Genomic DNA, 9,677 nt, shown 5'->3' with positions numbered 1-9,677 from the left:
TGCTGACACAACGAGCCTTCAATTTCTTTTTTAAAAGTTACAGTATCAGAGATAGACCCCAAGAAAAAAGGAAGATGAGTCCATTCAATGGGCCTATACACTGAAAACACACTTTGCCCTGTTACCTCATAATGAATTTAGGGTCCCTTTTACTAAGCTGCAATAAGAATTAGCACACGCTTACTGCAGCTTAAAATGGTTTACCATGGGAAGCACTCAACTGTCCTGTAGTAAGTTCCAAATCAGCACATACTAACCGCATGCTAAAAGATATTTAGAAATTTTTGTTGGAGGGGTCATATCTGGGAGCAGAGAGTGGGCTATTCAGAACAGCTACATTACTGCACACTAACTGGTTAGTGTAAGATTGGTGTAGAAGCCTTTATTTATTTATTGTATTTGTACCCCACATTTTCCCACCTTTTTGCAGGCTCAATGTGGCTTACAGAGTATGGAAATGAGAACGTCATTACATGATATAAGAAAACAGTCGATCATAAGCTGAGGTGAAAGAGGAATTTAGGTAGAAGATGTTAGGTAAGGTCGTGTGAGAGGTGTTTTGGTGTATTTGGGTGGTTTAAGGGACGATTTGTTTCATTGAGGGTGACTTTTGTAGGCTCTGTTGAAGAGATGTGTTTTCAAAGCTTTGCGAAAACTGGTTAGATTGGTCATGGTTTTTAGGGCCATGGGTAGTGCGTTCCAAAACTGTGTACTTTTGTATGCAAAGGTAGTAGCATAAGCCTGTTTGTATTTCATTCCTTTACAGCTGGGAAAGTTCAGGTTGAGGAATTTGCAGGCCGATCTTTTGGCATTCCTGGGCGGTAAATCCACTAAGTTTAGCATATAGAGTGGGGCATCTGCGTGAATGATTTTGTGTACAGTCGTGCAGATCTTGAACTCAATTCGTTCCTGAGCGGCAGGAGCCAGTGCAGTTTCTCTCTGAGGGGTTTCACACTTTCGTATTTAGGTGTTCCAAAAATGAGTCTGGCTGCGGTGTTCTGGGCTGTTTGGAGATTTTTGATGGTCTGTTCTTTGCAGCCTGCATACAGAGCGTTACAGTAGTCCAAGTGGCTTAATATCAATGACTGTACTAGGGTGCGGAAGATGTTTCTTGGGAAAAAAGGTTTTATTCTTTTGAGTTTCCACATCGATTGGAACATTTTTTTCGTCGTGTTCTTTGCGTGGGTGTTGAGAGTGAGGTTTTGATCAATAGTGACTCCAAGGATTTTCAGATTTTCTGAGATAGGAAGTGTGCAGTAGGGTGTGGTTATTGTGGGGTATTTGTTTGTATTGTATTGGGAGGTGAGAACTAGACACTGGGTTTTTTCTGCGTTGAGTTTTAGCTTGAATGAGTCCGCCCAAGAGTGCATGGTCTGGAAGCTCTGGTTGATCTCATTGGTTATTTCGTTTAAGTCACTTTTGAACGGGATATGGATCGTAACGTCATCGGCATATATGTAAGGGTTAAGGTTTTGATTGGCTAGGAGTTTGGCTAATGGTATCATCATTAGGTTGAAGTTAGTTGGTGAGAGGGGGGATCCTTGAGGAACTCCGCATTCTGGTCTCCAAGGTGGCGATCTGTCCATGTTCGTTATTACTTGGTAGGATCTGGTGGTGAGGAATTCTTCAAACCATTTGAGAACTGGGCCTCCGATTCCGAGGTACTCTAGTAGGTGTAACAGTATTTCATGATCCACCATGTCGAAGGCACTAGACATGTCGAATTGTAGAATGAGTATGTTCTTGCCGGTTGCGATCGTTTTTTTGAATGTGTTCATTGCAGACACTAGCACAGTTTCAGTACTATGATTTGATCGAAATCCTGATTGAAACTCGTGTAGAATTGAGTGTTTGGTCAGGTATTCCGTGAGTTGTTTCGTCACTATGCCTTCCATCAATTTTGTTGTGAGTGGGATAGAAGTGACTGGTCGGTAGTTGGTTAAGTCCATTGTGCTTTTCTTGGCATCTTTAGGCAGTGGAGTGAGTAGGATATTTCCATTTTCCATGGGGAAGAGTCCATTTATGAGTCTATAGTTTACTTAGTTCATGACGTCTTGTTTGAATTGTTTGGGTGCGGATCTTATTAGGCTGGTAGGGCAAATGTCAAGTTTGCATTGAGATTTGACATATTTACGGAGCCAGTGTGTGAGTTCATTTATTGAAATCAGGTCAAGATTGGTCCATGATCGATCGGCTGGGTATTCCCCAGGATTTGGGTCTAAGCATTCAAGGATGTTTGTATACTCAATGGTATTGCTTGGTATCAAACGTCGGAGCTTTGTGATTTTTTTCATTGAAATATTTCGCTAAGTTGGTGGCCGATGGGGTGTCTGTGCTATTCGAGGTGACCCGTGTGGTGTTTAAGAGGTTGTTTACCACCTACAAAATAAGAGTAGATAAGTTTCAAGTTTATTCAGCTCTCGATATACTTCCAAAACAGTAGCCTTTCTAGGTGGTATATAAAATTAAAAAAAAAATTGAAAAGAACTCCATTTACAGACAGGAAAGAGATAGTAAGGTAACAAAAATAAGACAGTGCTTTGATGGTGACCCACTGAGATCCACCTAGACATCAAAAAAAGAATTACAATTCAATTTCTTTTTAAAAACACCTAAGGAATGTTCCTCACAGATAAATTGTGGCAAATTATTCCACAAAGTAGGGCCTGTAACACATGGAGGGGCATTTTCAATATGATGTTTAAATCCGATTTTGGACGTTTTGTTGAAAACGTCTAAAAATCAAGTGGTGAACATAGCAATTTTTTGAATCAGAAAAATGTCTATCTTTTATTTCAAAAATGGCCATTTGCTAGATGTTTTATAGCTGTTTTGGGCTCAATGCATTTTTCTTTTGTGACCATTAAAAAAAAAATCCTAGGGAAAATTGTACAAAAACAAGCCTTTGGGCCGTAATTGGGGGGGGGGGGGGGGGTTGGCCAGTATTCCTAGTAGTCTGGCCACACAGACATCCCAGTAGAGCAGTGGGGCACCCTAGAAGGCACTGCAGTGGACTTCACATAAAAGGTCCCAAGTACACATCTCACCACTATCCCCTTATATTGAACGAGGGGAACCCACCAAAAACTTACTGTACCCAACTATATAACACTACAATTGCTCTTATGTCTGCAGGAGTCACTTATATGTAGGTATAGTAGGTTTTTGGTGGGTTTTGTAGGGCTCACACTTTCCACCACAAGTGGAACAGTTAGAGTGGGATATGGGCCTCGGTCCCCTTCTGTACAGTGCACTGCACTGACCACTAGCTTGCTCCAAGGACCTGCTTGCTGCTCTAATAGGACTGAAGCTGTCATAGAGGCTGGTATGTACTGTTTCTTTCACATCCTTGGGGGTGTGAAGGGCTCAGTGATCACTGGGGGAGTAAGTAGGGGTCATGCCTTAATCCCTCCAGTAGTCATCTGGTCATTTAGGGCACCTTTTTATGACTTAGGCATGATTGAAACAGGACTAGACCAAAATGTCTTTCAGTTCTGAACATTTTTACTTTGTTTCATTATGGCAGAAAAAACATCCAAATATTTGGAATACCCAAATCCCACCCCCAACACGCCCCCTTGTGATTTGAACACACTGCAGATGAACTGCACAGGAAAATATCTTAAAATAGGTTTCAAAAATAGCGATATGCACATTTTGGAATAAAAAAATGTCCATCTGCCTCTTTGTGTCGCTTTTTGGATGTTTTTCTGTTTCAAAAATGAGCCCCTATATGTCCTAGAACAAATTGTATCAAATTCTATAATTCAATTCACAGTTACCCATTCCACTCCATTCAGGATTATGTAGACCTCTATCCTATCTCCCCTCAGCCATCTCTTCTCCAAGCTGAAGAGCTCTAACCTCTTTAGTCTTTCTCTTAACGATTCACACCTACAACCAAGTAGTTATGTTTTATATCAACAACAAGGGGGCTATGGTTCCCTTTTCCTTTGCTGGGAGGCAGTCAGGATCTGGAACTTAACTATTCCCATAGGAGTAACACTGCAAGCATCACACCTTCTGGGAGCCCTGAATCAGTTAGTAGACAGACTCAGCCAGCCATAGGATCTAAATGACTGATGTCTTGATGCCACTGTGCTACAAGACCTTTAACACAGGTGAAAATGTAACCTAGAGGTTAGAAAATAGAGGGAGAAAAAAATAAAAATATTTACCTGGGGCTCCAGAGGGCCTGAAGAGCCGGGTGGCAGGCAGAGGAGAGAGTCGGGGGAGAGATGTGCTGCAGGAAGCAGCGCTGATTTTTTTTTGTTTTGGTCTGGGGCAGCGGTGCCATTTCGAAGCCCGGGGATGGTTGAGCACGTCCCCAGGATTGAAGTGTGTAATCGGGGCCGGGTTTAGGGCCGTTCGCGCGGGGGGAGTTCGGGTGTAGGGCCAGTCTTGGGCCATTTTTGCAGGAGGCAGTGGCGCTGGTTTTGGCTCCCGGGGACGATTTGGCACGTCCCCGGGAGTGAAGAGGTATTCAGGCCTGGGGATGGTTGAGTACGTTCCCAGGCAGGGCGAGCCGCACTGGAGATTCCCGCAATTTTCGGGACTGTTTCGGGCTGGAGGCGGCGAGCAGCGGGTTTGGGAGCGAGTTTGGGACGCCGCAGGAGGAAGAGGAACCCCGGGAGACGCTGAGGAAGGCCAGCGTCAGAGTTTTCTGTGGCCCGGCGACGTCTGGGGGTGACGGGGATCGTCTTTCCAGCCATTTTGGGCCGAATGGAGGAAGGGACGGTGATCAGAGGTGGACCGGGACGCTCTGGCGGTCCAGAGGGGGAACACTGGGTTTTGGGGTCTGACCGCAATTGCGCGGTGACACCGAAGATATAGGAAAGAGCAGGCTTGCAGCCCGAACCAGCGGGCAGAAGGAGAAGGAGGAGAGTACGTTGAGGGGGTGCGCGCTCCCATGGGATGCGCGCCTTATGCTATTTGACTGGTATAATTGTTCTTTATGGTAGTGATTTTCATTCCACCAATTCCTTTAAAATAGTAATTATACCAGTCAAATAGCACTTTTAGTGAAGATTTCTAATTAAATAAAATGAAAAGCATGAGAGTGACCCAATCAATGAAGTGCTATGCCACGAAGCCACAGAATTTTTTGTGTGCCATTTCAGTGGCGATAGCTGAGGGTGCTCTTAACATAAGAGGATTATAAACAATTGTATTTGTAAGGCATTTAATTTATGGTTCTGATGAAACATTTTGGATAAAGTTACCAGAAGTTTACGGATATTGCGATTATACGTAACTTTAAGTCCCAACATTCAGCACTTAACCAGATAATTAAACTGGATAAATAGGACCACATAAAACATTTATTGGGATTTATTAACCATCTTTATGAAGGGATTCACCCAAGGTGGTCTGCAGCAGGTATAGTTTAACATAAAACTTAGAATTTTGTTAACAGCATGACAATAGTAAAATAACTAAGAATAAACATAAATGCAATAAATGAGGTAAACTTGAAAACAGTAAACTGAAACCTAATAATAGAACTACTGTGAAACAGTATCAAAAATGTACACATTTAACAGCACTGGAATTCAAATAACAGAGATATAATAAACTGATAGTATAATACTGATATATCTAATAAGCAAGCATGTGCTAACGATTTTCTATACTATGGCTTACCATATAGCTGAGGGATCAAAAGCAGATATATGATGGGAACAAGATGCGTGGTACAGAGTCAGTTGGGATAATTTGATGGTTAGCTAAAATCAAGGCAAGTTCTTTGTATAGTTAAGCAAGAGATAAGAAACTGATCTAAGCAAGCTAGTCCAGGTGCAAAATGGGTGTATAGTCAGTCACCCTGGGACCCTTTTACAAAGCCACGGTAAAAAGTGGCCTGCAGTAGTGTAGGCATGTCTTAGGTTCTCGCTGGGCCTTTTTTTTACAGTGGCTGGGAAAAATTTTTTAATGGGCCTGCACTAATATTAAAACCAGCGCACGCCTATTTATGGCTTAAGCCCTTACTGCCACCCATTGTCTTCGTGGTAAGGGCTTACATGATACCCACATTGGTACCCACGATGCCTGTTACCACCAGGAACGCCCCCGGGGTAAATAGAAAATTATTTTCTATTACAGGATTTGGTGCACAGCAAACTCGGAATTACTGCTGGGCACATGCACTACCTGTGAGTAAAAGGGTCCCCCTATGTATTAAAGTTCTATTCCTGTTCAGTTTAACTTATGCGGTTAAATGCTGAATATTGCACTTAACCGGATAGGTGATAGCCAGCCATATATACCTAGATATTGAATGCTGGTGTCAAGACATGGCTTGGCATTGAATATTTGGGTATAATTTATTTATTTATTTATCACATTTATACCCAGTGGTGTGCTGGTAAATGTTTAACAACAGGCTCTCTCCCCGGTCCACCTCTGCGCTCCCCCTGTCCACCTCTGCGCCCCCCCATCCACCTCTGCGCCCTCCCCCCCAAATTGCAGAGCTGGCTATAGCCGGGTAGAGAGCCTGGGGGGGGGGGGGGGGGACAATGCATTACTCCAGGAAAAAAAAATTAAATGATCCCAGGTTCCAATCTAATTCATGTTTAATGTGGGATAAAATACCATAAATAAGTAAATAATATAAACTTTTATGTTGAGCACCTGATTCTCAAAGTGGACATATTCCAAACACTATAATGAAAATAAAATGATTTTTTTCTACCTTTGTTGTCTGGTGACTTTGTTTTTCTGATCATGCTGGCCCAGTATCCGATTCTGCTGCTATCTGTCCTCTTAACTCCGTTTCCAGGGCTTCCTTTCCATTTATTTCTTTACTTTACTTTTCCAGGATCTCCCCTTCCACCGTCTTCTGTGGCCAGTATATCCTCCATCTACTTTTCCAGCATATCCAGTGTCTCCCCCTGATCTCCCCTTCCACTTGGCCTCCTCTCCAGCATCTTCTTTCTGGTTTTCCTTTTAGCCTTCTTTCCCTGTGTGTTGGCCAGACGAGCTGTTGCCTCTGAAAGCATCTCAAGTTCATCTTCATCCATATCAACTGGATCAGGCCTGGCTCGTTTTGTTTCTGGGTTTGGATCAATTTCTCCAGGTTTAAGTTTCCGAGGATCATCTGCTGTTTCTTCTTCATTATCTCTCTGTGCAGCTTTATCTAGTAGGAATTCATAATGTTCTAAACACTGTGCAGCTGTTCTTCCGATGATTGGTGCTATGGTTCTCCACTGGGTTGGCATTAGTTTGGCTAGATGTAATAATTTTTCCTCTTCTTCACGTGACCATTCCGTCTTTTTGATGCTTTGATCCAGCCATTCGTACCATCGAGCTTTACACTGCTTTGCTGATTTTCTGTGCAACAAGGAAGCTATTCGAGACCACTGGTTTTTGCCATATTTCATAACAGCTGCTGTAAGAATTTCATCCTCGGTGTTGCGCTACACCCCGCCCTTTATCATAATCCGCGGCATGATTGCGGCTAATTCGGCGATTCAGCGTCCACTTGAAGAGTTCCAATCAGCCAACGGCCGCCGTTAGAGAAACGGAACGTGCGACGACTCAAGTTAGAAGAACCGCCCCCTTCTTGGCAGAAGGAAGTGCGTGGGAGGGAGGGTGCATCCGGCAGACAGATCTCCCCGCTGGAAGTAACACAACACAGTACTAGGGAGAGTAACGCATTACTGCCATGTTGCGCCACCCCTAGGAGCCGGCTCGCCTGCAGGAACAACCGGCTCGCAAGAGCTTTAAAAATTTAACAACCGGCTCTTGCGAGCCGGTGCGAGCCGGCTCCAGCACACCACTGTTTATACCCCCCAGTTTCCCACATGTTTGCAGGCTCAATGTGGCTTACAATAAACCGAAAAGGCTATCGCCAGTCCAGTAGTTATACAATTACAATATATTGTGGAAGTCATAGAGGATAGAAAGAACAAGGTAAAACGGGGAAAAGGGGAAAGGTAAGAGAGTCCAAAATGGTCTATTTATATGCTGTTTTGAAGGACTTTAGGATTTATGTTGGATCCTGGTTGTAGGCCTTCCTGAATAGGTTGGTCTTGAGTAATTTCCTGACGTTGAGATGGTTTCGAGTAGTTTTGACAGCTTTAGGCAGTGCATTCCATAATTGGGTGCTGATAAAGGAAAAGGAGAAAGCGTAGGTGGATTTATATTTGAGGCCATTGCAGGTAGAATAATGGAGATTAAGGAATGAATGGGATGTGCTTGATGTATTCCTGGCTGGAAGATTGATTAGGATATTCATGTATCCTGGGGCTTCTCCATAAAGTATTTTGTGGACTAGGGTGCAGATTTTGAAGTTAATTTGTTCCTTTATTGGGAGCCAATGCAATTTCTCTCGAAGGGGCTTGGAACTTTCAAATTTAGATTTACCAAAGATTAGTCTTGCTGCTGTGTTTTGGACAGTCTGAAGTTTCTTTACAAGTTGTTCTTTGCACCCTGCAAATATTCCATTATAGTAGTCTAGGTGACTTAATACCATTGATTGTACTAGGTTTCAAAATACTTCTCTGGGGAAGAAAGGTTTTATCCGCTTGAGTTTCCACAATGAAAAGAACATTTTCTTTGTAGTGGAATTTGTTTGGCTAACAAGTGATAGGTTGCGATCGATAATTACACCAAGTATTTTTAGACTCTCAGAGATAGGAAGGGTGAGGTTTGGAGTAATTAAAGATGAAGGTTTGAACCTATTATGTAAAGATAAAAGTATAAGGCAGTGCGTTTTCTCAGTATTCAGCTTAAATTGAAAAGTGTTAGCCCATTTGTTCATGATGTGCATGCAAGATTGATTTCTTTGGAGATTTTGAACAGGTCGTTTCTAAAGGGGATGTAGATTGTGACATCATCCGCATAGATAAATGGGTTGAGGCCAAGATTCGATAAGGATTTGGCCAAAGGGATCAACATTATGTTGAAGAGTGTAGGGGATAGAGGGGAGCCTTGAGGAACTCCACAATCAGCTTTCCACGGCGGTGATAGGGTTGAATTAGATTTTACTTGATAGGTCCTGGAGGTGAGAAAACCCTTTATCCATCTAAATACATTTCCCCCTATCCAGAAGTAATCGAGAAGGTTTAATAGAATGTCATGGTTTACCATGTCGAAAGCACTTGACATGTCAATTTGGAGAAGGAGTATGCTATTACATATAGCTATTTCTTTTTTTAAATTGGACAAGAGGGTAATTAGCACGGTTTCAGTGCTATGAAGGGGGTGGAATCCTGATTGTGATTCGCGCAGTATGGAGAATTTGTCCAGGTAGTCATTAAGCTGCTTTGTCACCTTACTCTCCATTAATGTAACAAAAAGTGGTACGGATGCAATTGGATGATAATTAGTGAGATCATTACATTTTTTCTTGACATCCTTAGGTATTGGAGTGAGTAGAATGTTGCCGAGATCCTCGGGGAAGAAGCCATTTGCAAGCATGAAGTTTAGATGATCTGTAAGGTCTGTGGTGCAGCAGTCAGGGAGGGATTTTAGTAAGTGGTTGAGACAGATATCTAATTTACAATAGGTACTTGAAAATCTATGGATCCCCTGGGTAACTGAATCTTTGGTTAAGGGTGCAAATTCAGATAGATTCCGATCTGCTGGGTATTCTCCCGGGATTGAGTCCAGGTCGCTTATGAAATGTTCAACGTCAGAGTTGTGCTTAGGTAATGAATTGTGTAATTATGTTATTT

At 42.7% G+C, this 9,677-nt stretch overlaps 1 pseudogene; it reads right to left on the bottom strand.

The window, feature by feature from the left end:
• Nucleotides 1–4,054: 4,054 nt before the first annotated feature.
• Nucleotides 4,055–7,448, bottom strand: LOC115475003 (annotated as a pseudogene).
• Between the last annotated feature and the right edge of the window lie 2,229 nt (nt 7,449–9,677).

This window comes from Microcaecilia unicolor, chromosome 7 (assembly GCF_901765095.1).
Source record: "Microcaecilia unicolor chromosome 7, aMicUni1.1, whole genome shotgun sequence".
NCBI lineage: Eukaryota > Metazoa > Chordata > Amphibia > Gymnophiona > Siphonopidae > Microcaecilia > Microcaecilia unicolor.
This window is presented reverse-complemented; position numbering and strand designations above follow the sequence as displayed.